Genomic DNA, 26,179 nt, shown 5'->3' on the forward strand with positions numbered 1-26,179 from the left:
AAAAGACTGCCTGCAGGGATGAAAGGAAAGTCCTTTCTCCATGACCGACACTGGGGGTTAGCAACCTACCGTGCTCCAACAAAGCAGAACACATGGGATGATTTTGAGTGTAACATAAAGCAGGGACGAGGGCTGTGAGCTGTACTGTCTTCATGGGATGAAGGAAGAAAGTTGGAAGAGGTGGTGGCTTCCCTTTCAGCCTCCACCTACTTTTCTAGCAACTGTTGCCCCAAAATGGTTGGGTGATCGGTAGCACGTTATCTCCTCCCCCAGGTAGCATCTCTTGGCTTGTGGCATACGCTTAAATTGGGAAAGAAAAATGTGAATTTTTCCATGCAGTGTGCTAGTGTGGCTGAAAAACTGCGCTGTTTGTGGGAAAGGGATGGGGAGTGGCCCAAGGAGGTGGTCCAACGTGGGATCAATGCAAGAATGAGGAGGTTGCTGTGAGGGGCTGGTGGTAAAGAAAGATGTAAAGAGGTAGTGGCTTCCTCTTTTTGAAGCTCATATAAGAGAGAGGTTGCTCTTGTGTCCATTAGCCCATGGTTATTCTTCCCTTTGCTCTATGGAGAGGGACAAGACAAGCCCTCTGGTGAGCTTTGGTGGGCTTAGCTGCTGACTGTCTCGTGAAAAGAAGGAGGAGGCAGGTGAATCACATAGGCTCTTTTACGTGCCCTGTGCATAATGAAGTGAGCCAGCCCTGGATCTGGAGCCTACCGAGACTTTTGTTGCCCATTAGGCTGGAAGAATTGTGTGTAAGTTGCTGGGCAAGAGATGCTGACTGTATTACCACTGTTAGTCTCTTTGTCCTTTGGCAAGGTACCTAAGTCTGCTTGTCTCATTTACAGAAACACAATAATTGCCTTCTTCTAGAAGTGTTGCCAGTTATTGGTAGAAAAAATTCTGAGATACTTGAAAGAAATATTGTGCAAAGGTGTGTGACAGTCTCTTTTGTCAGAGCCTGGTGTCCTGCAGATACAAAATCTTTTATGTACAAAAGAGCGAGTGGACTGAAATGTTAGTCTCTGGTTTGGACAAAAGAATAAGAAGGGTTCTTTTGAATTCAGTTATGCTCTAAAGATTTTCTCACTTACCAGCTTTCCATGCTCTCTGGACAGGCAGCACAAGCATCAGTCCCCGGCGAGGTGTGCCAGCATTGGCCTGGGTGGGCGCTACGTGGACCCGAGCAGGTAGCACCAGGGAAGGGACCCTGGCAGGGCAGCAGCTTCTGAGAAGGGCAGGATGAGCATGCAGGATGTTGTGGAGCAGGACATGGGAGAACATCGGTGCCAGATTGAGCATGCTAAGCAGTGAGTACTGTCACCAATTAAAACAACCATAAAAAGCCAGACATTCCTCACTGAAATAACTCGTAACAGACCCGAGCACTGCATTACCTTTCAGCAGAGGCAACGTGCAGATGGGATCTGGAAAAGGGACAGACAAAAGCTTGTTTCCATCTCCTCTGTCAGCCATCACCATCTCATTGCTGCATATTTCTCCCCCAGTGATGACCGCTTTTCCTTGCAATGGTCCTCCTGCGGCTCTTTCCCCACCTCTCACCCCAGCAGTCCCTTTTCTGGTGTCCTCTCCCTCTCTGTTAGCACAGATGGCCCCAGAGTGTGACCCTTCTGGATGATTTAGGATAACTCATTAAGCTGGCCACAGGCAGTTTTGCCTTACAGCTCCTCTGTCTGATTAAAATACCAAATTTGGCCAACTGTGCTCCAGGTGTGGGCTGGGAACTCCTCCAGAGCAGAGGTGTGGAGAGCTAGAAACCCAAACCAAGAAAGCTGAGGTCCTCTGCTTGTCTCTTTGGAGAAAACCCCTTATCCATTTGCTTAAAGAAGGTGATCATGAACCCTCCAGAATACCTTACATAATGTGCTAGCACAAGTAAGAATGTGTGTTTTTAATGCATGCATTCAAGCTTACGAGTAGCTTGTTTTTCAGTACCAGGATTGTATAAATGCTGAAGATATGTCCACTCCCATCTCTTCGGGTAGTCCTTAAAAAGTTTGTGTTCAGCTGTACTCAAGCCCTTTCTCTGTTTGGCAACACTGCAGTGAGCAACTTTACTGGTAGCCAGTCATTGCTCGAGTCTTTAAAACACGCGTTTGTAAAAATGCTGGTATGTATTTGAATGAAAAATGCAAGTCGAGTAATAATAACAAAGTAAAATATATGCTTCAAAGTATGAATTCAAGCACTGTGATTTGTCTTGGAAGAGGAGATGTGTGTGAACTGTAGTAGGAGCACATGACCTCTGTGGTGGAGCAGACTCGTCCTCCCAGCTCAACGGTTATTCACAGAAATAGCCAAGCGACACATTTCAAAAAACAACTATGCCATAATCCTTATTGGTTTATCATCTTGCAAACAGAGGAGGAAAGGATTAAAAAAAAAAAAAAGGCATGTAGTTTGCACTTTTAAATATGAAATATATTGATAGAATTCCAGTATATAATATCTATATTCTGTTGCAGTGAATATTTTAGGGAGAAATGAAACATCCTCAAAACCCCAAACTGAAGTTTTTGGCAGTCAGTGAGGGCATTACCATTCACTCATGGACTCATTCTTTTGGACCACAAAACTTCTATTGTTGCTTTTTTTATGGCCTTTTTTTTTTTTTTTTTAAAAAAGTTCTGTATTAGCTGCTTTAAAACTCACTCACTGATCGTAAGAGCTGCCTGTTGAACCCTCACCCTATATTTTGGGCATGCACTTGGGGAAAAGAGCAGTGCTGTGCACTGGGCGTGTGCTGGCAGTGCAGCTGCACATGCGTGTGCACGCACACACACACAACTTTGCCTTCTTGTCCTCTGTAGTTACGAGCAGGGGATGCTCTTGTTTAGGAGTGAGGGGGGGTTATTAGACATTCTCCAGTATTGCCAAAACAGGCATGTTAGAGATAAGATAGTTGCATTAGAGGGATTTATGCTGCTACTCAGAGAAACCTAGCCGCTTGCATCAGGCTGCATCAGACACAGATACTCTGCTTACGAAACAGAAAATGGTTTAAACACAAACTTTTCTGACTACTTCTCATTTAGTCAACCAGAATATTTTCTGTTGTTGTTTCTTGACTTTTTCTTTTTAGACACAATTCCTCCAGGCTATTGTTATTTCAACAAAAGGGGGGAGGATAGGCTGAGCTTGTTGCTCTGTGGCTTTCTGGGGACGAATTAAAAAATACTCTAACGGTTTAATAATGATAATCTCCAAATAGTTCATAACGGCATTAAGGGTAATTAATGACATTTGAACAGTAAGAGTACTTAATCCCTAGGGAAATGTGATAGCCACAATTTTATTTACATTTCAAGCTGTTTCAAAGGTAAAGAGGAAAAAAAATCTGTATTTAAAATGGTTTCATACTTGCACTGTTTCAGATTTTATCTTAATTCATTATAAGCAAATAAAAATAATAGAGTTTTCGCTAATAATAAAAACGGCATTCCATATTAGAGCCAGCATTAGGTTAAAAATAAAGAAGAACTCTCATATATTTCCTGTGGGATTAAGATTTTCTGAAAATTATAAATCACCAGTGATACTGTGGTTTACAAAGAAGGATAACTTCTTCTGAAAGACCCATATATTTACATTTTAAAAATATTTTTCATAGCCTTCAGAGCCATTAAAGAACTTAAATAATTTTGATGATAAATGCTACGTACTGGAGCTTTTATGTTTTGGTAGCGCTTTTTATTTTTTCTTCACATAGCTGACCTTGCTAAACCTTTGAAAAATGCTGTTACATCCTTTTACATTTTAACAATTTTACAATGAGGGGGAAAAATAACTCCTGTGATAGTTTTCAGGATAATACTGAACTAGCCTAACTCAGATGTTTAGGTTTGGAAAAATCAACAGAAGGAAAAGGATTTCGTTGACCTTGGGTTTTGAGAATAAATAGGATAACACCTGATTCAAGACAGGAAGCTTTAGTTCTTGTAAATACACAGGGCAAAGCAGAGTGTGTCAATCCAGTTTAGCATTTGAATGCAGCGTGTGCTCTTTCGGTTATGCTCTTGAGCCTGTTTCTACTTTTGGCTTTTACATTCCACAGAACTTCTGTAAAATCAGCAGGGACAGTGCTAATAAATTTATAATGTTGTTTTGTATTTCTGAACATAGTACCTCAGTAATTAAGTGAAATATTTATGATGAATATAAAACAATGCAAATTCATTTGTTTGCCTGAAAGCTAGCTTGTTATTTATTTAGATTTATCTTTGAATGATTCTTTAAATTGAATCACAGTATGAATGAGAGTGATATTTAAAACAGAGAAAATTTGTTATAGTGTATTGATGCATTACACTGTATTACCTACTGTCAATACTGTGCAGAGGATGATTTAAAAAACAACAACAAAAAAGAAAACAAAAAATCTTTGACCCAACAGACAAAGACTCTCTATTTTTCCCCCTTGTAGAAATTCCAAAAAGCTTAATCATTTTCCATCAGCTGAAATATTTAATAAACCTTATGCTGTAGCTAGCTGTAGATATGAAAACTGGATCTTAAATTATAGGACAGGTAGGAGTAGGTTCAGTATAAAGATGTCTAATTTTTGCCTCAGCTGGCTGTATTTTCGCTTCATAGGCTATTCCAGTAATTTTTGTCATTTACTGTTTTCATTGTGGAAATTCAATCTGAAAGCCTCTAACCAATTCAAATCCAATGAATGTAGTAACCTAGGAAAGAAAATATCTGTGCAAAGTGTCCCTGTGTTGATGACTACAAACTAAATTGTTTACCTCACTTGGAATTTTTTCTCCTTCTCTAAGTAAAAATTACTTTCCAAATATTACTTCCTCTCCAAATGTATTGCTGTTGCTCTCCCCATCTTTTTTTTTTTTTTTTTTTTCCTTTTTGACAATCATCATATGTCATGACTAAGGAATGGTTGTATTGATGCAAAAAATGGAAAATATGTTTATTCTAAAAATGATACTCTATTTTAAAGCTCTTACCTTATAGTGGTTTACATCCACTAATTCAAGTAGTTATATATTAGTATTTTACCTAATTCTAGATGGACCTATAATGTGCTGAAAAGTTAAGACTCATTGGTACGAAGAGTCCCTGAAGATTTTAGAAAGCAACCAAAATAGATCTGGAAATTTAGCAGTGTATGGTAAGAAACAGAAGATCTGTGCATGTTAGATCTTGGTTTGCCAAAAGGTAATCCTGAGCAATCAAAGGTGATCAGCTCTTTCATCGACAAGGCACGGCTTCCACAAGGTGCAAACTTACTGCCAAGGCTACACCCAGTCTGTGGATGTTCGGTGTAAGAGTGGCCATTACTTGGAAGCTTGCCTCAGTAAAGAATGTTATTCCTCAGCTTTGCCATCATTTTATGTTTATTTTATAAGCGTACAAATAGATTTTAAAACAGCTTGGCTCCATTACACTAAAGCATCAAGGTTGCAGTGTTCAGATCGAGAGCAGGGTTCCTGGACCCTGCTAGCAACAAAGACTGGAGTTACTACCTTGTGCTGTCGTGCCTTGCCTCCAGAAGTCCTGCCACCAGAGCATGCGTGCTGTGGTGCAGGAGCAGCTGCATCCTTTGATGCATTCAGCCCACAAAGAAGGCAGGCATCTGCATGGATTTTTAGGCTGGCATTTCCTTTTCCTCGCATTCTAATAGCTCATCACTTGGTGCTGCTTTGGGCTCTCAAGAGGCAGAACATCAGCAAGGTCTTATGAGATACTGAGGCTAAGACATGCCTTGCAGCCTGGGAGCAGAACAAGGAGTTTGGAATGAGTGTTCATGTCTTTAAGAACATCTATTTATTTATTTGTTTATTTATTTATTTATTTTTAGACAAAAGAAGCAACTTAGAATTAGCAGAAGGACACAAAATGGCTTACACATTTGCTTTTACTTTGTCAGTAAGTATATTTTATTTTTACACCTCCCGTGCCCTAATATTGGTAACTTTGTGTATTAATATATGCAGCGTTTGGACTGTCAACAACATAAAATATATCCATTAACTCTAAGAAGATAATTTTTCAATAAATAAACCACGCTTTCTGCTTACTTTCTGGGCTCTTAGAAAACTATTTAAAACATGCTATAAACATAGAGGAGGGCTTCGTAAGTTTAGTTGACTTGAAATGTGCTACTGTGTGTGACTGCAAGATAGATGTTTGGAGTCTCTTGCTGCTGCCTAAGTTTTTTGGAAAACATTCCTTTGTGGAAATGCAAATCAGGCACTTTAGTTTGATGCCATAGAAGGGCTGTAAAGTTGAATGGTAGCCCTCCAATGGTACAGAAATATTTAGTACAGAGAAGAGGAAAAAGGTACTGTGCCATTTATTAGCACAGAAATTTAATCTGTGATTATGTCTGACAAAGTTAAACTCCAGACAGGGTGGGCAGTCTCTGTCCCTCCCCCTGTCCCTAGACCACAAGGTCCTGCTGGACTTCTGTTCCTTTCAGGCTGCAGCAACACTTTTCCTTCAAACACCAGTGGTATGAGATTTTTCAGCTCCTCTTGTTTTTAAAATATAAAAGTTTATTTCTCCTCATGGATTCCCCATGCGGAGAAATTTAAAGAAATATGTGAAATATATAACAAAAAACAAAATTTCCCACTCTCTCAATTACTTTTGATTTATATATATATATATACACGCACACACATATTTTGAGCAAAACTCATATTTTGGGGACTGTCTCAAGGCTTCAGAGCCCTGAGCTGAAAGTGGTGTGGAGGTAGCAGGGTGTGGAAGGGCATGGCAAGGAAGTCCTGGGATCACCTCAATCTAGTTACAGAATGGTGGCTGAAAAAATGACTGAAGGGATATTTTGGTAGATGTTATATTTCCTGATATTCCCGGATTATGCGCACAGTGGAGTCAAAATAGTATTCGAAACCTCAAAATAGATCTCAAAATACCCAAAATAGGACTCCGGCCGTACAAATAGCATTCAAATCAGGGTGCAGAAATAGCTGGTGCTCTGCTCCTCACTGCTGCTTGGCGGAGCCCAGTGGCAGTGAGGCTGCTGGAGCCCACCTTGTCTGGTGCTGGAGCCCTGGTCTTCCTTTGGGCTCCCAGTCCCATGCTGGATGAGAAGATCCAGCCGGGGTTAGCCTTCCTAGCTGTCTCATCAATATAAATAGTAGTACTTTTAGGGTTGGTTGAAGCAGACGTATTAAGGTTTTGGCCTTGGCTTGCTGGCGTCACTCTAGAAAAGTCCTTGGAAAAGGCCCACCCGAAGTTGAAAGTGCATGTATTTTGAGAAAAAGTAAAATAAAAATAAAGTTGTTTACACTAATGACCTGAACAGTTATAATCTCATAAGGGCTTTAGTTATTGCTGTTGAACCCTGCAGTATGTTTTTAGTAAGGGGTTCACTAGTTCCCTCCCAATTCCCCCTCCTCCCCCCTCCCCAAGAAAAAAAACAACCACAAACCACCCCAAACCACATTAATGTTGTTAGTAGTATAATTGCCTCAGTCCTAAGATGTGTTTCTCTGCTGTGGTTGACAGTGCTGGGGAAATAGCTGGCTAAGTGATTCTTGGATTTTAAACCACAAAAGACTGATCATGAGTCCAATATTCACTTTTCAAACTTGGGAGGAACATAATCTTGACCTCAAAAAAGGCACAATGCCTATGGTCAGTAACATCCTCGTATAGAATTTTTGTTCTTTAACGGAGGCTCCATGGGAATACCATAGTATGGCTGTAATATTAACTATTTATTATTGTTTTTATTTTTTTCCTCCTTGGCTTTTCAACGTTTGTAGGTCATGGCCTAAAATTGGTAACCTTCCAGAAAAGGTCTGGGTTTGCCTGTGATAAAATATAATATACGTGATGGAAAGCAAACCACAGCTTTGGGTAGGATCTTGGGGAAACACGTAAGACCTGGGGAAGCATGCTCTGTACTAAAAATCATTGCAATGCTAGGAGGCAAGTCCAAGTGGTGCCTTGGTAGCACACAAATGGAGGCAGTTGGACTTGATGATCTTGATAGGTCCCTTCCAACCGAACTATTTTATTTTAAATGCGTGTTATAGTTTTGGAAATGTTGCTAGCAGAACATAGGACACAAAAACAAGACTGCTTATAGGGCTCATGGAGTCCTAGTAATAATGAAAAACGGTGAAGAATTTCAGCAAAATGAGAACAACTCAGAAATCAAATCTCAGCAAGAAATTTAAATGCAGATACTTTCGTTTTTATTGGCTTTTCGAAAGTGTTTGCACTAAGTAGTATCTCCATACATTTAATTGGAGATCAGACACCAGGCCAGTAACAAAAATTTGCTTTAATTATAAAATAAAAATAATTTTTAGTGGAAATGGAAGTCATTTAGGTCTCAATCCTGCAAAGAGTTTTATGCTTGTGTTTAATTAGTGTTAATGTCTCTAAGTAGCCCCATGATGAATCCTATTGATGAAAATGGCGCTAGTCAACTAGAGTACAGCTAAGCGTATGAATATATCTTTGCATAATTAAAGCTTGGTTTACAATTGGACAGATTCATTTTCAATAGAGATCTCAAAAATGGAAGCTTGAATTCAGAGTTAAAAATACGTTTTGCTTTCACTGTTTTATTGCCCTGATTTTTAAGGAAAAAACTAGACAGATTAACCTGTTGCTCTGTGTACTAAGCCACAAACGCCACTTGCTCCTGTGCATCAGAAAAAGTATAAATTCTTTCTCTTTCTGTGGGACTGACTTCCACCCTCTCATAGCCTGTCATTTGCACCAGCTAAAGTATTTCCACTGTCCCTTAGAGAAAAGCAAAGCCAAAGGAAATTAATCTGAGTAGCCACCTCCTTTATAGCTTAGATCATCTAATCAAAGAACAAGAGCACTACAGTGATGGAACATTTGGTTCAAATAGCAAATAACACATATCAAATATTCAGAGGAACAGTGTCTCAGTGTTTTGAGAGAGTAATCCCTGCTTATCATCTGGCTATCATGAAATGGTCAAATATTCTGAATTTTAGATCACACTGCATTTTTTTGGTAACTTAATACATTCTCAAATAAAAATAAATGAGGCAATAAGATGTTTGTTCCATTAGCAATGTGTAAGTGGAGGTCTGCAAATAATTAGATATCTAAAATGCATTAAACTGATAAACATTTTTAATTATTAAAAATATTAATAAGCAGCACTAAAGAGTAAAAACAACTAAGAAATGATTTTCTGATGAAAGTGAGAAAAATTATTCTGTACAAGTGAAAAATGTGCATAAGTAGATTCTGGAAAGTGAATAAATGTCAGTAAACTTGCAGGTTATAAAATAAGATTTATTTTCCTGGAAGAATACATGTACTTGATAGACACAACCACACAGCAGTTCTTATTATTACTCTCCAAATTTTGAATTTGTGCTACAAATTTTCTTAAAATTCATTCTATCAAAGGACTTCTTCCGCTAACAGAAGGTAGGTGCACAAGGATCACAAACACAAGGCTGGGAAGCACTGAGGGGTGCGTGTGTATGTGTGCGTTATGCCAGATTAGGAGGAGTTCTTCTTCTGCCTGGTTGCTTATCTGCCTTTGCTCAGTTATGAACCAGGAGTGAGCTAGTAACTTGTTCACAATGTAAAAACGTATTACATTATTGTTTTGATACAAAACGAAGGCTGGAGAAAGCGAGGAATTGGCTTTGCCTTCCTTTCTGCTCAGCATCTTCACAACAGCATTGTACTGACAACTAATGTTGCTTATTTTTAACTACTTGTTTCTATCTCCTTTTACCCCACAGCACTATGTCATCCAAATCCACTGAAGTTATTAAAAATGAAGACTTTCAAATATTAACATACATTTAAAATGAAAGAAAAAAGCTTCCTTAGTGTCTGGCCTACTTTTATGTGACGGGTGAAAGCCTGTGCTACCAAGAGGTCAACATCTTCTAGCAATCCTCCTGTGCTGAGCAGTGCTTTGCTGTGACCTTCCTGATAGACAGAGATGCCAGTACTCTGTGGCCAAGAAAATAGTCTTCCTTACAAACCTTCAGCCCAGCCACTGGGCTTGCTGCCAAACTATGAAGGCTTCCCTGAATGGAATACTACTGACTTGATGTCAGTACTGGATGGTACTAGAGAAGAATTGTGTGCCTTTGTGTGCTGCAGCAAGTAATGGAGATAAAAGGAGGAGCAACTTCATCTCCTTCCTCCCATGTTTAGGTGTTTTGTTTTTTTTTTTTCTTTTCTTCATACAGGAGCTTTCCTACATAGGTTAAGAACTGTCCTTGATTGAAAGCAAAACATTAATGGAATAAAATGTTCATCTGTTAACAGTGCTCAAGGTAACTTTGCAAACACTGGAGAGAGATCATGTCCTGTACTGGTGGTCAGGTGAAGTCAAGTAGACAAAAGTGAAAACCTCAGCTTTGGCTCAGATACTTGGATGAATCTGGCTAAATGGAAGAGATGATATTACAATGGTGAAGATGAATAATATTACCTACCATCTTTAGTTGATTACAAGTTTTTTTCTTATGCAGAGAGATGACTGCATCTTCATCTGAAGTGTGACTTCATCTGTTGTACTTGCCTTCCCCCCCCCCCCCCTTTATAGTTGCAATGAGAGTGATGCAATATGTGGAAACCATAAAGCATGTTAGATTTGACTTTACTCTCTCTACTGACTTACCTTAAAATACTCAGTTAAGTTTAGAAGCTCTGTGCTTTTCTTTCAAGCTTCAAATTCAAGCAGAAGTCTTGGTTCTTGCATTTCAGGTGTTAGAAAGCATTCTATGCCCAAGAACAAACAAACAAAGCATCCATGTCGCTTTGAAAGATGAAGAGAGAAGAGAAAAAAGAGACTAAAAGTACATCTTGCTCTTAGTGGACTACTCTGAAGTATGAGCGGAGACAGTATGGAATAGAATAGGTCACCTGAAAACTGTTTGCCATAGTTGCCATTGTTTTCCATGGTTTCTACAACCATGGAAAAATCAAATGATATCTTTGTTTTACAGTTTTTCCTTTCTCAAACTGATAAAAATAGTACTCTTTTCATCTACTTCAGAGGGGTGTTGTAAAGACAAATATCTTGAGGCTTGCTAACAGCTAAGATCCTAATGTGTGCAAATAACCATAATGTGCCAGCAAATTTTACAGCAAATTTTATCTTATCTGAGCCCTCTTTTGCAATCATGTGTTACAGATGTTGTCCTACCTTTGCTGACTACAAGGTAATTCAGTATTTTACCTTACTTTTATTATTATTGTTTTAAGTTCATTTGTCTGCCTAATCAGTTCCTGATACTTCTGCACTAGAAGTTTCCCCAGAGGGCTGAGGGTGATGCCTGGCAAGGGAAGGTGTGAGGGACTTGACGACTAGTTCCTGGTGCGATGATGTCCTTCTGAGCAGAGGGGAAGCCAGGAATAACTTCTGCAGAAAAACTGCAGAAAGGGTAAACTGGGGGAGATGAAAAGAAATTGCTACTGGGCTACAAAAATAGGAACATAAAGAGAACAAGAAGTACGGAATGGGAGATGTATACAAGTAAAATGCCAGGGTCAGTACCATTAAGTCTCACAAGACCTTGTGTTTACTGGTCATATCAAAGGCTATGTATGTCTACTCCAGCACAACATGTGTTCCTTCCCTCACCTGGTATTTAGTCATTGCTTGTGTTGGTGAATCAGACAGGTCACCCTAGTGCTTTGCTCCAGCCCATCTTGCGCACAGCGTGGCACCAAATTGATGGCTGCTCCTTGCCCTGCGACTCCCAGCTTTCCTCAGCTTTCACACGGCGAGTTGCCTCTGATCTAAACATCTTCAGCTGCTGCCCTCCTCGTAGGGGGCCTCATGTTTGGCAGCCGCTGCTGGATCAGGCCCATGCAACGGCTACCACAGCTTGTCTTCTCCAGCTTAGCTCCAGGTTATCAGAGTCCAAGAACGCAGCAAAAGTTCTTTGATCCCGACAATGGCGCAGCGCGTGTGACATGCATCAGCAGCATGAAGGCAGAGGGACCAGGACAAGTTTCATCTGGAGAGGGGCTGAGCATTAGGTAATGAAAATCATCACTGCTGGTTATGAGAGAAAAACACTCAGGAGAAGAAAAAGGAAAAAAAAAAAAAAAGGTTTTGCGGTTGATTTATATTTCTATTATGGGCTTATCCTGTTAGCTCGTTCTTAGAGAAGAGCTGTTCCCTGAGGTACAATTTATCCGTTTTAGAAACTCTCCTCCCCGAAGAAGTTTGCAACAGCGAAAAGAACAAAAGTTTGGGGATTTTTGAAGGGGAAATCTGGCAAAAACAGTGAATGGCTATACCCAAAGATGCATGCAAGTGCTAACTTCTGGGGTGCCACCACTTAGCCTAAATAGCAGAGGAAGGTTTGTCCTACAAATGGAGAGACTTTGTGGTGAGCTCTAATGGCCTCTGTAGAGGTTTCCCCAAGAGCAGCATTCTCCCGACTTCTGTTAAGGTGATGTTATAAATCAACAAAACAAACAAACAAAAAATCCTTTAATGATCCAATTTTTTTGTTTTGATTTGTTTTAGGGTGGGTGTCATTGGGAAGATCTACGATGAGGTAACAGCTGTTTGCATAATGGGGACTGGATGGGCACAAGTCATGAAAGACAAAGTCAGGCCAAGGGCCCGTAGGATCCAGGAGGCCTTCGCACCCATGAAAACACCGCTGCTGAGTCAGGCCCGGGGCTGCTTGCACACCCAAGAAATACACATGTGCTGATAGAAAGCAGATTTAAAAGGTAAATGTGAAATTGCTTTAGAGCTCTGGATGTGTTTGGAAGTTTGTGACTGGTTGTCAGTGATGTCATAACCGTATTTATTATACCTCATAAATGGATGGGTCTGACTGTTTTCCTTATTTTAATGTATAAATTGCAGTTTATAATGGCAATAAAACACTCCAGGCTGTGCATTTCAGGGTGATTATTGCATTTCTCAGGTGGTTAAAGTTACTCTAACTGCCTTTCAGCTCAGATTTCAATAGTATTTGCCCAGTGTTCGGGCCATTTTACTTGTATTTTTATGTACAAACCTCAAATTAAAGTGTTTTATTGCTTTTTAATTAAAATGTTGAAGTGTAAAGAAGGAACGGTCACAGGCAGATAGAAAGCCATGGTAGTAGGTGTTTTGATGTAAGAGGGAACATATGAGAAGGTGGGTAGGGAGAGGAGACGTTGCAGAGCCTGTCACCGTGTTTGGGTGTTTCTTGGGTACTCACTGCTGGTTCCAATAAGCACATGGTCAAGTAGAAACATTTGTGACCCAAATGCCTTGGTGTTTACCTCATAAAGTCTAGCACAGAAAAATTACAGACTAAATGGCTATGAACCCTTAATTAACTGCTCAGCATGGATGGGCCCTCCTGGTTGAGCCTGAGACTTGCTGATGCTCCCAGTGTGGTAGCTTGTGATGCCTCAGCTCACAATGTTCTTGAGTCCTCTTAAAAACGTATGTATGAATGAGTTGACCGGTTCAGCCCATGTGCAGGACGGAAAGTCTGTTCTCTGAAATCTTTTTAGATGATATCATGTCTAAGATATTATATCTGCTTGCTAAAGCAAAGCAGCAAAGTCCGTGTGCTACAGGTATTTATTTGCTGAGTGGTGGCTGCTGTCTCGGTGCTGAGGGAAGCACAGCCCCACAGAGAGATGGGACTGCTCCCTGGTGCTGTGGGGTGATGGACCCAGATCATGCTGTTCCTTGATGCCCTTTTTCTTGTGGTTCTCCTCCTGTTAAGCTAGGATAGCACCAGAATAGCTAGGATAAGCTAGGATAGTCCTGGTTTCACCCACAGGTGAAACACCTTCCTGCTGGAGGTGCCCACCCGCAGAGCAGCAAGGCCTCTTCCTAGCTTTGTTGTCCAAGATGAAGATGAGCAGGACACAGCATACATGGCGTTCCCTATTGTAAGTAAGGCCCCAATACTGTCAAAAGTTTAGTCTCAGATTTTTGGTTACATCTGTCTGCACAGGCTTTCTTGCATTTGGATCACTGCAACGCTATGGTGGCTATCTCATTTTTTTGTGGTCCTATACCCCCTTCCATGATCGGTACAGGGGACGGACAACTGCACACACAAGCCAGGCTTTTTAACTGGGATTATCTTTTGTGGCACAGGAACTAGTGTCAGAGGTCTCTAGTACACGTTGTGTGGGTACCGTATGAAATAATAACAAGTTCAATAAAAATACACCTACACGCATGCCCCCTTCATTTAAGGGCATGCATGGAAGAAAGTTGAAGTAGGGATTGATCCTTTCACTAGGGAAAAAAATAAAGAAAAAGTAAATGTTTTGGGTGTCTGATTTTATACCAAAATCATACCTAAAATATTTTTTTTTCAAAGCATTTTCCATTGTTTCCCCCATCTTTATTTCTATTTCTCCTGTGCAAAATATCCCTCTTGCATACCTCCCCTTTCTTCCCATAGAAGAATGGAAGAAATGCTTAATGGGAAGCAAAGCACATTAGGAATATTAAGGAAAAATTACAGTATATACACTATGAAATGAAATGCATCTTTTGTGAATAAATCCCCCAAGAAATCTTATATTTCCAGGCATCCACTCACATACCTTCATGTAACAACTTATACATTCGTAAAACATTCATTGAAAGCAGCTCTGCAGTTTTATAGAAAACAACATGCCAGGGATGCAAGAATCTTGCCAGTTCTGTGAAAAATGACACCAATTAAAGCTTAAATTGCTTGTTTTCTCATAAGGTACATATTTTCATAACTTTGAAATCAAATAATTGCTGCTTTTATATTAAATACAATAAAACAAAAAGGATGCTAGTTTAGAGGAACTGCTACAAGCATTTTAATATAATTTTCCCACCATTTAAAGTCACAAAATATGGAAAACAAGTCAAGTATGCAAAGTTCCAAGGAGATAGAGAAACTCCTTCAGATTATTACATCATTTGTCTTTTGTGTCAGGAAATGTGTATGTGATTTCATTGTTTGATTAAATGCCAAAAAAAAAGGCATATTGCTCTTATCTAACTGATTACAGATTTTATTCATCTGAAAAAGTATTTGTTCATACTTTGACGTTAGAAGGCAATATTTTTTTTAATGGTCCAAACAAGCATTTTCAAAAAAAATATAATCCTAACTTCCCAGGCTAGCTTTTTATTTTGTATTAACAATGCACTGTACTAAAATTTCCCATACTGGAACACAGTCCCTAGTGGTTTTCAAGCTATAAACTGAGTAAACAGTCCCTTTCTTATTGAGTGTCTGTGTGAATGCATGTTGTTTCTGGAATACATCATATTCATTTGCAGAAACCCTGTGTATGGATCTTTAACACTTTTTTTTTTTTTTTTGGTCTTCTTTTTCTGAGGTACCTAAAATAATAGTTTGTTAAGACAGTATTACAGTCATATAACTTGTTGGGAAAAGCACACCATGGCTCAAAATCTGAATTAAACATGTGTCATTGTGGGTAAGTTTCATTTAAAATACCTATATCTGCTAATTCTTTAATATGTTAATGCTATGCTGCTGTACTATCTCTGAATTATTTTAGCATGCTTTTGGCAATGTTGCACTAAATAGAATATAAAAAAAAACAACTAAAAATATTTCCATATTGAGTCCCCCCCCTCTTTTTTTTTGTAAGCACATATGAAGGTGGCACTTATCAGTGACATTTTTTGGACTCTCACCATATCAGGGTTGACAAACTTAGCTTTGCATACTAAAGAATCCTTTAAAAAAATACATAAATAATCTGAGGACAAACACGAAGCTTCATCTGGGGACTTCAAGGTCAGTTACCATTGGCCTGGCCTCCATTAACCCCCACAGGAAATCTTCCAGGATCCTTATTTTATCTTGAGTGGGTGTTCCCGAACTATCAGTCTTTTATTTTTTTTTTTTTCCACCAAAATAGAGAGACAGTTTCCTTTAAAAGACATGAATTTCATCTGGTAGAATATTTTAAAACTGTTTACAGGTCACAGAGAAATTTGCAAAAAGAATGGTGATATTTTAAATTGCTCGGTTAACAAAACTCTGCTCTGCCTAAATTTGGGAGAAGGAAAAAGAAGACATGAAAACTTAGTAAGCATTTAATAGTAAGATATTAAAAGACAGCTAAGCGTTCTCAGTCACTAGGGAAAATAAACTAGTGTGGTATAATGAGATCCCTAACGTCTTGTGATCAATCCAAAGTAACAAGAATGTAATACCAACGGGTTAACTAATTATATGTATATATTTAAAAAGTCTCTCAATATTCTGAATCATGTCCAATATGAATCCTGAAGACTACATGATCTATTATTAACCCACTAGTTTTGCACTTTCGGTGTGCTTTGGCAATGAAGAATGCTAACTGCAGTAAACTGTCTGAAATGTGTCTTTTTAATAAAGTGGGTAATTTTTTTTGCCTGGGGGGGGGCGGGGAGAGACTATATCTTATTTATGGTGTCATTTTAAACTCAAGTTACAACATCTTAGATTTAAGAGACAGGCCAGTAATGCAGGCAAGGGTGTCTCCTGCAAGGAGACAGAGATTAATGCCATGTGTACTGATGATTCTCCACCACAATTTAGGATTCTGGTGGCGCCATGACGCCCCTGTTTTTTATGGTGGTTTGCCAAGAGAAAATTACTTAAACCAATTGTGAATGCATTCCTGTTATACTTTTACACAACCACATTTATGTACATAAATAGCATAATGAGTATTTTTTAAATGATCTCTCATTCCAGATTCACCTACTTTGCATAAAATGTCAAACACAGGAAGGAGGGGAGTTGGGATTCTGTTTGTGTTTTTTTTTTTGGGGGGGGTTTAAACGAGAAAGGTTTTCACATGGGAATATACTTTTTTCCCCCTTTCTTTCTCCATGACAACTGACCACAATTGAAGTAGATTCTTTTTAACATACTGTAATGTGAGAATTTTCTTCAGCTGGAGGGTGTTTTATTCCCTAAATTGAAAGCTGTTCTACTTTACTGCATAAAATGTGAACTGAAAGATTAGGATGCTGGGTATCTTTGCCAGGTAAACCTGGCACAGGGAGAGCTTGAAGGCCCTCAAAACCATAATAAGCTTTAAAGACTTCCGAGGTTGAGAACTGTTTGTAGACTTCAGAGCTCTGAGCTCAGCAAATGATGTCTTTATATTGAGGAGAGTTTACACCAGGAAAACAGAGTATTTGAATGTTTTTTTGGCTAAGTTCACAACTGTTTTTATCAATGTATTTTTATATGAGTAGGTATTTATCCAACATTCATGTATTTTGTCTCAAAATTTCAATAAGGAGGCATTTTATTTTATTTTTTTATTATTAATTTTTTTCTCCTATACCCCTCAACCTATGAAGAGAGGTTTGTGGAGCTGACTTTTATTTTATGGTGTTCTTTTTTGTGAGGCTGTTGTAGGTCAATAAAGCAAGATTTATTAGCAGCTTTTAGAAGTGCTGGTATTCTAATCATTGCTATATTTTTAGGAGTGATTCTCTCTTTGTTGCCTGAACCACTTAATCTGACTCCATGAGTTTAATTCTAGCTTATGTTCCTATTTGAAGGCAGTTCTCAAGTGTGAGTACATTCGTGCTGGGTGATGGGGCCCACAGAGTTGTTCTGTCCCTCGGAGGATTTTCAAAATGAAATGAAGCATCTCACTTTATATTTAATGAGAGGAAGGCTGAGTTTAAGGATGATGGGCTTGGAGGTCTCCTGTGCTTCTGGTTTGCTGTACTCCAAAAGATTTGTAATTCTCTTAAAGTTAGTGGTTTCCTGCTGTGACTATGAGAACTAAGGTAATCAAGCCTGAAGCTTTTGAATGACAACATCATCATATTTAAATATGAATCTGGCTGGAGTAGATAAAGATATTGTTTTCTTCCAGCTATAGCAATGTATGCATATTTAGATACGGTCTTTTTCCAAAGCCAAAAAGGACATCTTCCTTTAGTCCCCAGGTGTGATACATGGTGTGGAGGGGTCTGGTAAATAATCTTCAGTGAGAGTTAGAGAGAGTTGTTGGTAAGAACTACATCAATGAGTTTTCTGAGGAACTGGAGGTTGTTGGGTACTCTCTTGCAGCTACTGCAACAAACAATACTCTTTTAAGGCAGTGCACATGAAGCTCATATGAAGCAGTTGATTTAACCATATTGCTATTTTTATGGTATTTATGGTAAAGAGGTGTTTACTAAGCAGACCTCCGTTCTCCACACAAAAAAGGTGGTCTCCAATATATCTTTACATGTTCTTTAACATAATATTTTGGTTTGGAAATTAGAGATTGAGTTAAAATTATTACTTATAGCATTTGAAAAGTAATTTCCTCTTGATGTGCAATTAAGGTCAATGTTTACATATAAGTTCAATGTCATAATAATGTAGGTTTTACTACTATGTGTGGTTCCTGCAGTTAATATAACCAGTTGTATCAATACGGGCTGTTATACTGCTACAAATATATGGGGTGGTCTTGGCAATGCACTTTTTCTGTGGACGTTGGAGAAACCTGGCAAAAGTGAGGAAAGGCTAGAAGTTTAAATAGTTTGGCAGCCAGGGCAGAAGAAGAGGACTCCTGGCAACTGAGAAGGAATTATAGACACTGAAATGAAGAGGGTCTAACAGTGTGGAAGGAGAAAGACAACTTTAGAAAAGGAGAGGGAAGGGCCAAGTACACAGGACAAGAAAGGTCAAGAGGAAGATTGGCAGGAGAGCAAAAGAGTTTTCCTCCAGGGAGAAGCAGAAAGGGATGACTTCTTAAAATAGAAAGTCCAAAGAGTATCATCAAAGGATTCAGCTGTGGGAAACCTGTCCAGCTAAAGAGGCAGCAAGTCTGAGATGTTTATTATTTTTAATTTTTTGGAATGCTGTAAGATGTAAACCAGTCAATTTCATTGAAAAAACATGTTTAGTTTCAGACTAACAAATTTGCCTTCCAAATTTTCTTCAGAAAAGTTCTAGTGCAGTTCAAAACCCCCCAAACTAGAACCCCAGTTTATCTTGGGGTCTTACTGTTTCTGCTTCATTATCTGTCCATCTATTTTAAAAGTAGCTGAAAATGGGCATAGTGGACTGAGAGTTATAGTTTGAATTACAAAATATTCTGAGTAGCCCAGTCTGCCTCTTGTCCCTGGGTGGAATTCTCAGGCTTATTCATATTTAACTGCCCAGGTACCTTTATGGTCAGCTATTATGTAAATGTCAGTACCTACGTTAGCTTCCAAAAGCCAGGTGTTGCTGTTAAATTTTTGCACCAAAAAGTGTTGTCTATTACTTTTTATATGTGTATGACAGTATATGTTGGCTACTGCTGTTAGAGAAACATTGACTTGTGACATAATTATGCTTGATAGCTTGATTGATCATTGCTGTTACTTTTTGCTTTCATAAAATTAATTTCTATTGGTTTTGGAGTGTGTGACCTCAAGAAACAAACATGGAAGGTACTTGCAAAATCAGCTGTACAAAAGTGGTCACTTAATGAACATATTTACTTTACTTTGTGCTTGTGTAAATAATTTATAATACAAATTTTTGAGGTCTAGGATCCCTTTCCCAGAGGAGAGGTAGTCCTGGTAGAGGGATTCAGAAGTTAATACATTGCTGCTTCTGCTCGCGGTTGCACAGCTTTATTTAGGATATGATGTTAAGTGGTAGTGTATTTACTTTTCACTTGAAGGGATCAATAATGTCAATGAATATTACAGAAAAAACCTAGCTGTATACTTCTTCAGGTGACTGCTCTCTAGACTATCATGCTCAAGGACACTTTCAGTTTATGACTGCTGAGTGTGTGGAGAGGACACATGTATGATAGAGTGAAGGCTGGGCGTTTACAGGAGTTACTCCCTTTGCCACCATGAAGCATTGTACAACGGGGCTCTACCTTGTGTCCTAGTTTAAGGGGAACTGTCAAAATCAAACCCTAAAGCACAAAATGTTTGGCATGTCATTATTGTAGTAGCTCTATAAAAATTCAATACTGCAGTTTTGATCTATTTTATATCCATAACAAAACATGTTATTTTACTAATATATGCATTGAAGTCTTGAGCTCTCTAATGAGAATTTTGACATTTCAACTCTGTGGAACCTAAGAAGGAAGAGAAGTTCAAAATGCCCTTGTAAGGAATCTTCTGTTTACTGAAGATTTCTAGCTATCCCAAAGTAAGTCCTGTGTGCAGGGCTGATTGCTATGCAGTATTTCAGAGGAAGAGAGAGGGAATGTTGTGATGACTTTAAGTGAATTTAAGGGAAGTAAATGTTAATACTGGAGATTGGCACGTCTGAATTTCTAACAGCTGGATGAGAGTTGTACTGTAGAACAATAATCCTACCTAGATGGCTTTCAGTGGGCTCAAATCCCACGTTTGCTTAGTTTATCTAGGATTTCTAGTTAACCATGAAGTTTTGCATGCCGTGCCTGCCAGCCTTCTCCGTGCCCACTGCAAACGGTGCCCTGTGGCTGAACAACTTATGGCACAAAGTCACCTGAACGTACCCCTCAGAGAGCCAGCCAGTTCCTACACCCACGTAGCCTTTCGCCAGGTAGTCGATTTCAACGTTTCAGCATATTTTGCACAAGTGACAAATGCAAGCACTCATTATGTGTCATGTGAGGAGCAGGGCTTCCAGGGAGGGCTCTGGGAAAGCAATACAAATCGAGCCGTACTGTCACATTCAGCTGATGCAGCTGTTCATTGTACAGCCTCTCCTTTGTGCTTGGACAATTGCCAGGTATGATTTAAGCGTGTTTGGAGCCCTGGTGGGTGCGAGCATCTTGCTGGGCGGTCTCTACTGGGACCAGTGACTGAAGCGGGCATCAGTCTCACCCGCTGGTCGGCAAACTCATGCAACACGGAAAGTAAGGAGCTATGAAGGCATTAAAAGCTAATGCTCTGAAAATGGGCAGCCTGACACATAATGGAGATGGGGCATCAAGCCTGGTTATGTCAGGAGCATAATTTTAACACAACAAGACAAATGTAACTAGGCATGACACATTGGTGTGCTGACACGTGAACCGCTGCATCTGAAACAAAGGCAGTTTGCTGAAAATCTTATAGATTCCTCCTGCCCCAAACAAATTTCGGTTTGAGATTTCATGATTAACAAGCTTTCTAGAATATTTACAATTTTCTCAAGTAAGTTTTTTTTTTTAATTTTAAAGAACAAAAAAGTTAAATAGAACACACACATTGCCTTTGAAATGTTACCATAGGAATGTCATATATTTAGGTGTTATATATTAAAATATTGATTAAAAAAATATAGCCCCCTGCTTGTAATAAATACAATGCAAGTCATAACCTTTATTATGAAAATATTTCAGTGTTCCACAGTAAAAAGTCATTAACATTGCTAAACTGTGGAATTTGATCATTAGTGGAGGACACTACATTTTATTTTTAATAAGGCAGTGATTTATATAGAAACTTATTAAGAAGAAAGATATGGCTCATTTCTGATCTCTGACACACATAAAAGATGTTGCAAATTAAGGGACTGATCCTGTAGATTGCTGAGCTGATACGAAGAAATACTGATAAACAAAGTGCTCACTGTCACTGGCCTCTACCTTGCACTGAAGCAGACATACAACATGTGACGAGGGAAATGGAGATGGAAAAGCTTTCCTGATCCCAGTCACTTCAGGTTTCATATACTAAGTGAGAAGCTAGGCATACCAGATTTCCTTTTTTTTTTTTAATTTTATTTATTTTTATTTTTTATGAGTCTTTAGATTGGACAAACAGTTGAGCATTTTTTTCTGAGAAGTGGAGAAAACTGCTCACTAGGATGTTCTCCTGTGTGGTGGCCATGGGGAGCTAGCTTTGCAGCATCTCGTGCTTGATGTGAGCAGCAAGGCTGCTTGTGTGCACACACAGGGCAAACAGGAACACTTTGGCAAACAAGAACACTGGGGATAATCGATGTTGGGCAAAGGTGGGAGGAGAGGATGCAGCTGTGAAGCCCAGCTGCAGCAAAGAGATGGTGTCCATGAGCCACTGGTTCTTCAGCTCCTTGTAGCAAGCGCTGCATCTCACTCTTCAGTGTGAAAAGTGTCTGAAATTCAACTGCACAGTGACAAGGGGACTTCATGTGAACAGCTTTATCTGAATCACAAACCCAAGATGAACTTAATTAGTTTAAATGACTCTGGGTGCACAGGGGCACTTTTCCTGGGTTCTGTTCAGCCAGAAGCTGAGAGCTGGGAGGGCCTGTGCTCCATCAGCATCTCCAGCTCTGGGAGCCTCAGTTGTGCCCGGGCAGCTGCTCTCTAAGGCAGTGGCAAGAAATACGGTGTCCCCTAGCAGGGGGATCCGTACCATGGGTCTGACTGCATGGCTGCCCTCCCAAGGGGCAGAGCTGGGGTCTTTGAGTTGAAGAGCGCTTGGGGTGACAGTAGCAGACCCAAGAGCACCAAAGGGAAAAGTGTCTGCATGGTCATTAAAGTAGCTGCTGGAAATGAAGAGTTCCTAGGGGAAAATAGCCCGCCTTCATATAAGTCCCTTTTTGTGTGCAAATCTGTGGACAGTGTGATGAAAAATGTATTGTTGTACGGTACCCAAGAATATTTTGTAGGAGGAAAAAAAAAATCCACTGCCAGAATGATCCTGTTACACATGCAGTACTTATTAATGTTAGTGAGTTTGGTTATTTTATTTTATTTTTTCAGGTAATGCATGTTTCTCATTACTTTAATCAGAAAAAGCCTGATAAAAGAGAACGTACCCTTCACGTGTCGAAGAACATGCTAAAGCTTTTTTTATTCACATGTGTAACCTGCTTATATGTCACTTTATATGATTTTCTTTTTAAATTTTATTAGCTGAATTCTAGTGCTCTTTAAAGTAAAAGTGATAGCAACCAGGTGCATTGTGGGGTAAGTGACATAGCTCTGCCAACACACCTACGTGAGCAATTCCCACAGTTTCAGTCTCTGCCATTTGTGCAGGATCAGGCACTCATTTTCTGCTGGAGTTTTGTCTCAGACACCACCGGTCCAGTTTTGAGACTGTAAGCTATATTTCGCTCCTATAAAGCGAAAGAGTAATTAAGGAGGGGAAAAAAAAAAAAAGCTTTTTTCTCTGCAGATTTTACATTTCAGTTTGTGTGGGTTTCCTCCAATATTTTTCAATTCTGATGAGGCTAACAAACAAAAACAAAATATAAAATACAAAAAGCAAAAATTTACTTCACCTGCTTTCTGGCTCAGCTGACTCAAACCTTCCCATGGCAGTTCACTAGCTTCTGCAGGGAATGCCAGCTTATCTGTTAAACTACCAACAATAAATACATGGATTTATAACAAAAATATGGGATAGTGAGAAGCAGAAACTCGTGCAGCTGCTCCTGCCTGTACCTACACGAGCCTGTAACTTCTTGAAGGTTAAAAATTTTCTATGGCTACTTTTTTTTTCTTAAACAGCTCAACACAGTGAAGGAAAGATACTTGCAACCTGAGTTTTGAAAAAAAGAAAAAAAAAAGCAACAAAGCTTAATATTCTTTCTCCTTAAGCCTTTGATCCCTGTTCCTCGTGGAACAGTCGTGGGAACAGGGAGAAGTGATCCTCCGTGAACTGCGAGTAGGAAGCTGCGAGGGAATCGGCAGATGAGTTTTTAACGTTAGGCCTTGTTTATGCTGGGGATTAAGTCATTTGTGGTCAGCAACCAGTGCAGCTGGGCTGCTGCAGGCTCCCAGTTCACATCCGATGACATGACTCGGGTGGAAATCGGGGGCATGCTCGGCTGCTGGAAGGGCGATTTCTGCCCTCGCCGCCGGGCTGCTGGCGGTGGCCGGAGCGGAGGTGACCGGGTGTGTGCGGTGCCGGGGTCCCCGGCACGCCAGGTTGGAGCAGAGCTTCTTGGGCGAGTGGAAAACTTCAGAGAGAAAAGGTTCTGAGGAGATTGATCGAAACCATAATTTTATGGGTGTAGCAATAAACAGGCAAGCCAAGCCTGAGCTGCAGGAAAGCCGCGCGGAGCGGCTGCTACTTCGTGTTTCTCAAGGTCCTAAAGAAGACAACAATCAGCAGATAGGGCAGGGAAGGGGGGAAAATGCCTAAATTGCTGCAGTGATCTGTCTGTGTAAACATTTCAAACATCTGTCTGCATTTGGAAATATCCTGAGCTGTGCTCTGAAAGTATTAGGGCTTTTTCCAAAGGTGATTTTATTGTCAACTACTATTACAGCAGATTTATTTTTTTCTAGGAGGCACATGGTTAACATCTTTCTGTGCTTCTAAATATAAACTTGCTTCCCAGTAGTATTATCCAGGTCTCATTCCTCCTCTATTTCTCTTTCCTTTTCTCTGCTCCCCTCTTTCTCCTTCTGTCACCGTCTATGTGCATTTGTTGAGGCTGTGAGTTACAACTGGACGTGATGGGGATGGATTCCTTTTGTGATCTGTCCTGAGTTATACCAAAACGTTCTGTAAAGTTTTACTTTCGTGGAGCGCTATATAGTGACTTTTTATGTGTCTAAGAAATGGAAACATTTTGTCTCGTATAAAAAAAAGAAATATTTTTATACTGTGCTCCATTCACAGACCACATCAGAGGTATTCTAAGAATAGAATAGATCAAATATATTTTATGGAAATATAATGAGAAAAGGATGTGTTCCCAAAACTCACTCTGAACAAAGGAATGCAACATAGTCAGGAATACTTTAATGCGCCTAACAATTTTCTCATGTGAAAGGCTGAAGGAACAGTCTTGGTTTGAAGAAATCTTCCAATTCTCCCCAGGCACCCTGAACTTGAAATCAGAACTAGGAAAGCTATATATTACAAAAAAGAAAATGTATGGAAAAAGTGACTGAGGGCATTAACCATAAAAGACGTTTTGAAAAGAAAAATAACATCAATATGAAACATTTTGTCATGTTTCATTTCATTGATCATATATTTATTTTATGTGCTCTGGAGCGCTGAAGCTTAGATGTAACTACATTTCAGGAGCCTCATATTAGACCTGTCATTCTCTTTGTGGTGAAAACTAAATAGTGAGGAAAAAATAAAATAGATTGCAATTATTAGATTTGGGTTGGATTCCATCAGATTGTTCTTAGAAACTTCAAAAATTGAACTCAGAATATGAGACATAACATTAACAGCTATTAAAGAGACTGCCTGCGTGACAGATAGAGAAGTGGGAGGTACACCTACAATGTTAAATAATGCATCTTTTTCACAGTAATGCAATATGTTCACCTTAAATAGGCTTGTAATTAAAACTGCCAGTGTTGATTAGATCAACCACGTAGGAAAGATGCATTTGTATTAGTTCTAATTAAATCTGTTTTAAACAAAGTTAGATTGGTGGGTTTTATTTTTTATTTTATTTTTTATTTTTTAATGTTTTATTCCCTGATACAATGGCATGTATTTTGGATACTTTATAAAGGCTCATCCTTTTCAGTAGCAGATCTCTGATTCCAGGTTCTGCCTCAGGTCTGGACTTCTTTCGTAGGTAAAGCCTGCAGTGATTTGAAATATGTCTGTTAGAGGAACGCGCCGAATAGGATCTGGCCACACGTGGTCAGAAAATGTTTTTAGCATTGATAAAGAAAATGAAAGTGTTCATCATAATTCAGGCTCTTTAGTAATTGGTCTTAATGTGTTTTCCAATAAATATAAGGTTGGCTTCAACGTTAGTTGTGGAGAGGAGTGGAGTAGGGAAGGGACGAGCATGGGGAGCGCTGGCAGCCCCTAGCACATCTCACAGCTTTCACTGGTGCTGGGTGGCACTTCTCACACTAGGCATCTTTGAAGATTGCTGGTATGAAGCCCAACAAGACGCACTGTGTTTTCAAAACTCCCTGCTCGAGTCTAACACCCTGCTAGAACTGAAAGTTATATTCTCCTTGAATTGAGTGGAGTGAGGATTTGGCCCCAAGTGGATGCTTTTGGATATATCAGCCAATGCAAGCTACAAATGCTAAGCAAGTTCCACCACAGCAGTAATTTAAGCAATGGCATTTTGTGCAGCTCAGGTCTCTGAGCAGGCTTGTAAGGGTTTAACGCCGGGGTGGATAATATCAACCTCTCAGCTCCCGCCCTTCCTCTGGGTGCGGAGCTGATCCCAGGTGCCAAGGGAAAAGTGGTCAGAGCCTTTTGGCTCCTCTCTCTCTCATGATCCTTGCAGATTTGTGTAGGCGAATGCCAAGACCTCCTTGTCCAAGGTGGGCAAGGAATGCAGGG

The 26,179-nt window shown here is 39.6% G+C and overlaps 1 long non-coding RNA gene across 8 annotated transcripts in view; it reads left to right on the forward strand.

Moving 5' to 3' along the window:
* Positions 1–26,179, forward strand: part of LOC106041016 (uncharacterized) — a 148,469-nt gene that overhangs the window by 77,623 nt on the left and 44,667 nt on the right. For 6 of the 8 annotated variants that reach the window (XR_010832353.1, XR_010832352.1, XR_007162857.2 and 3 more), the window contains exons 3-6: positions 5,837–5,904; positions 9,756–12,015; positions 12,512–12,723; positions 15,337–15,438. This is a non-coding gene — a long non-coding RNA (uncharacterized lncRNA). Of the gene's footprint in view, positions 1–1,115; positions 1,308–5,836; positions 5,905–9,755; positions 12,016–12,511; positions 12,724–15,336; positions 15,439–26,179 lie in introns of all 8 variants that reach the window. The other 2 variants (XR_010832356.1, XR_010832358.1) reach the window with 2 other exon arrangements.

The sequence above is a fragment of the Anser cygnoides genome, chromosome 6, assembly GCF_040182565.1.
Source record: "Anser cygnoides isolate HZ-2024a breed goose chromosome 6, Taihu_goose_T2T_genome, whole genome shotgun sequence".
Classification (NCBI taxonomy): domain Eukaryota; kingdom Metazoa; phylum Chordata; class Aves; order Anseriformes; family Anatidae; genus Anser; species Anser cygnoides.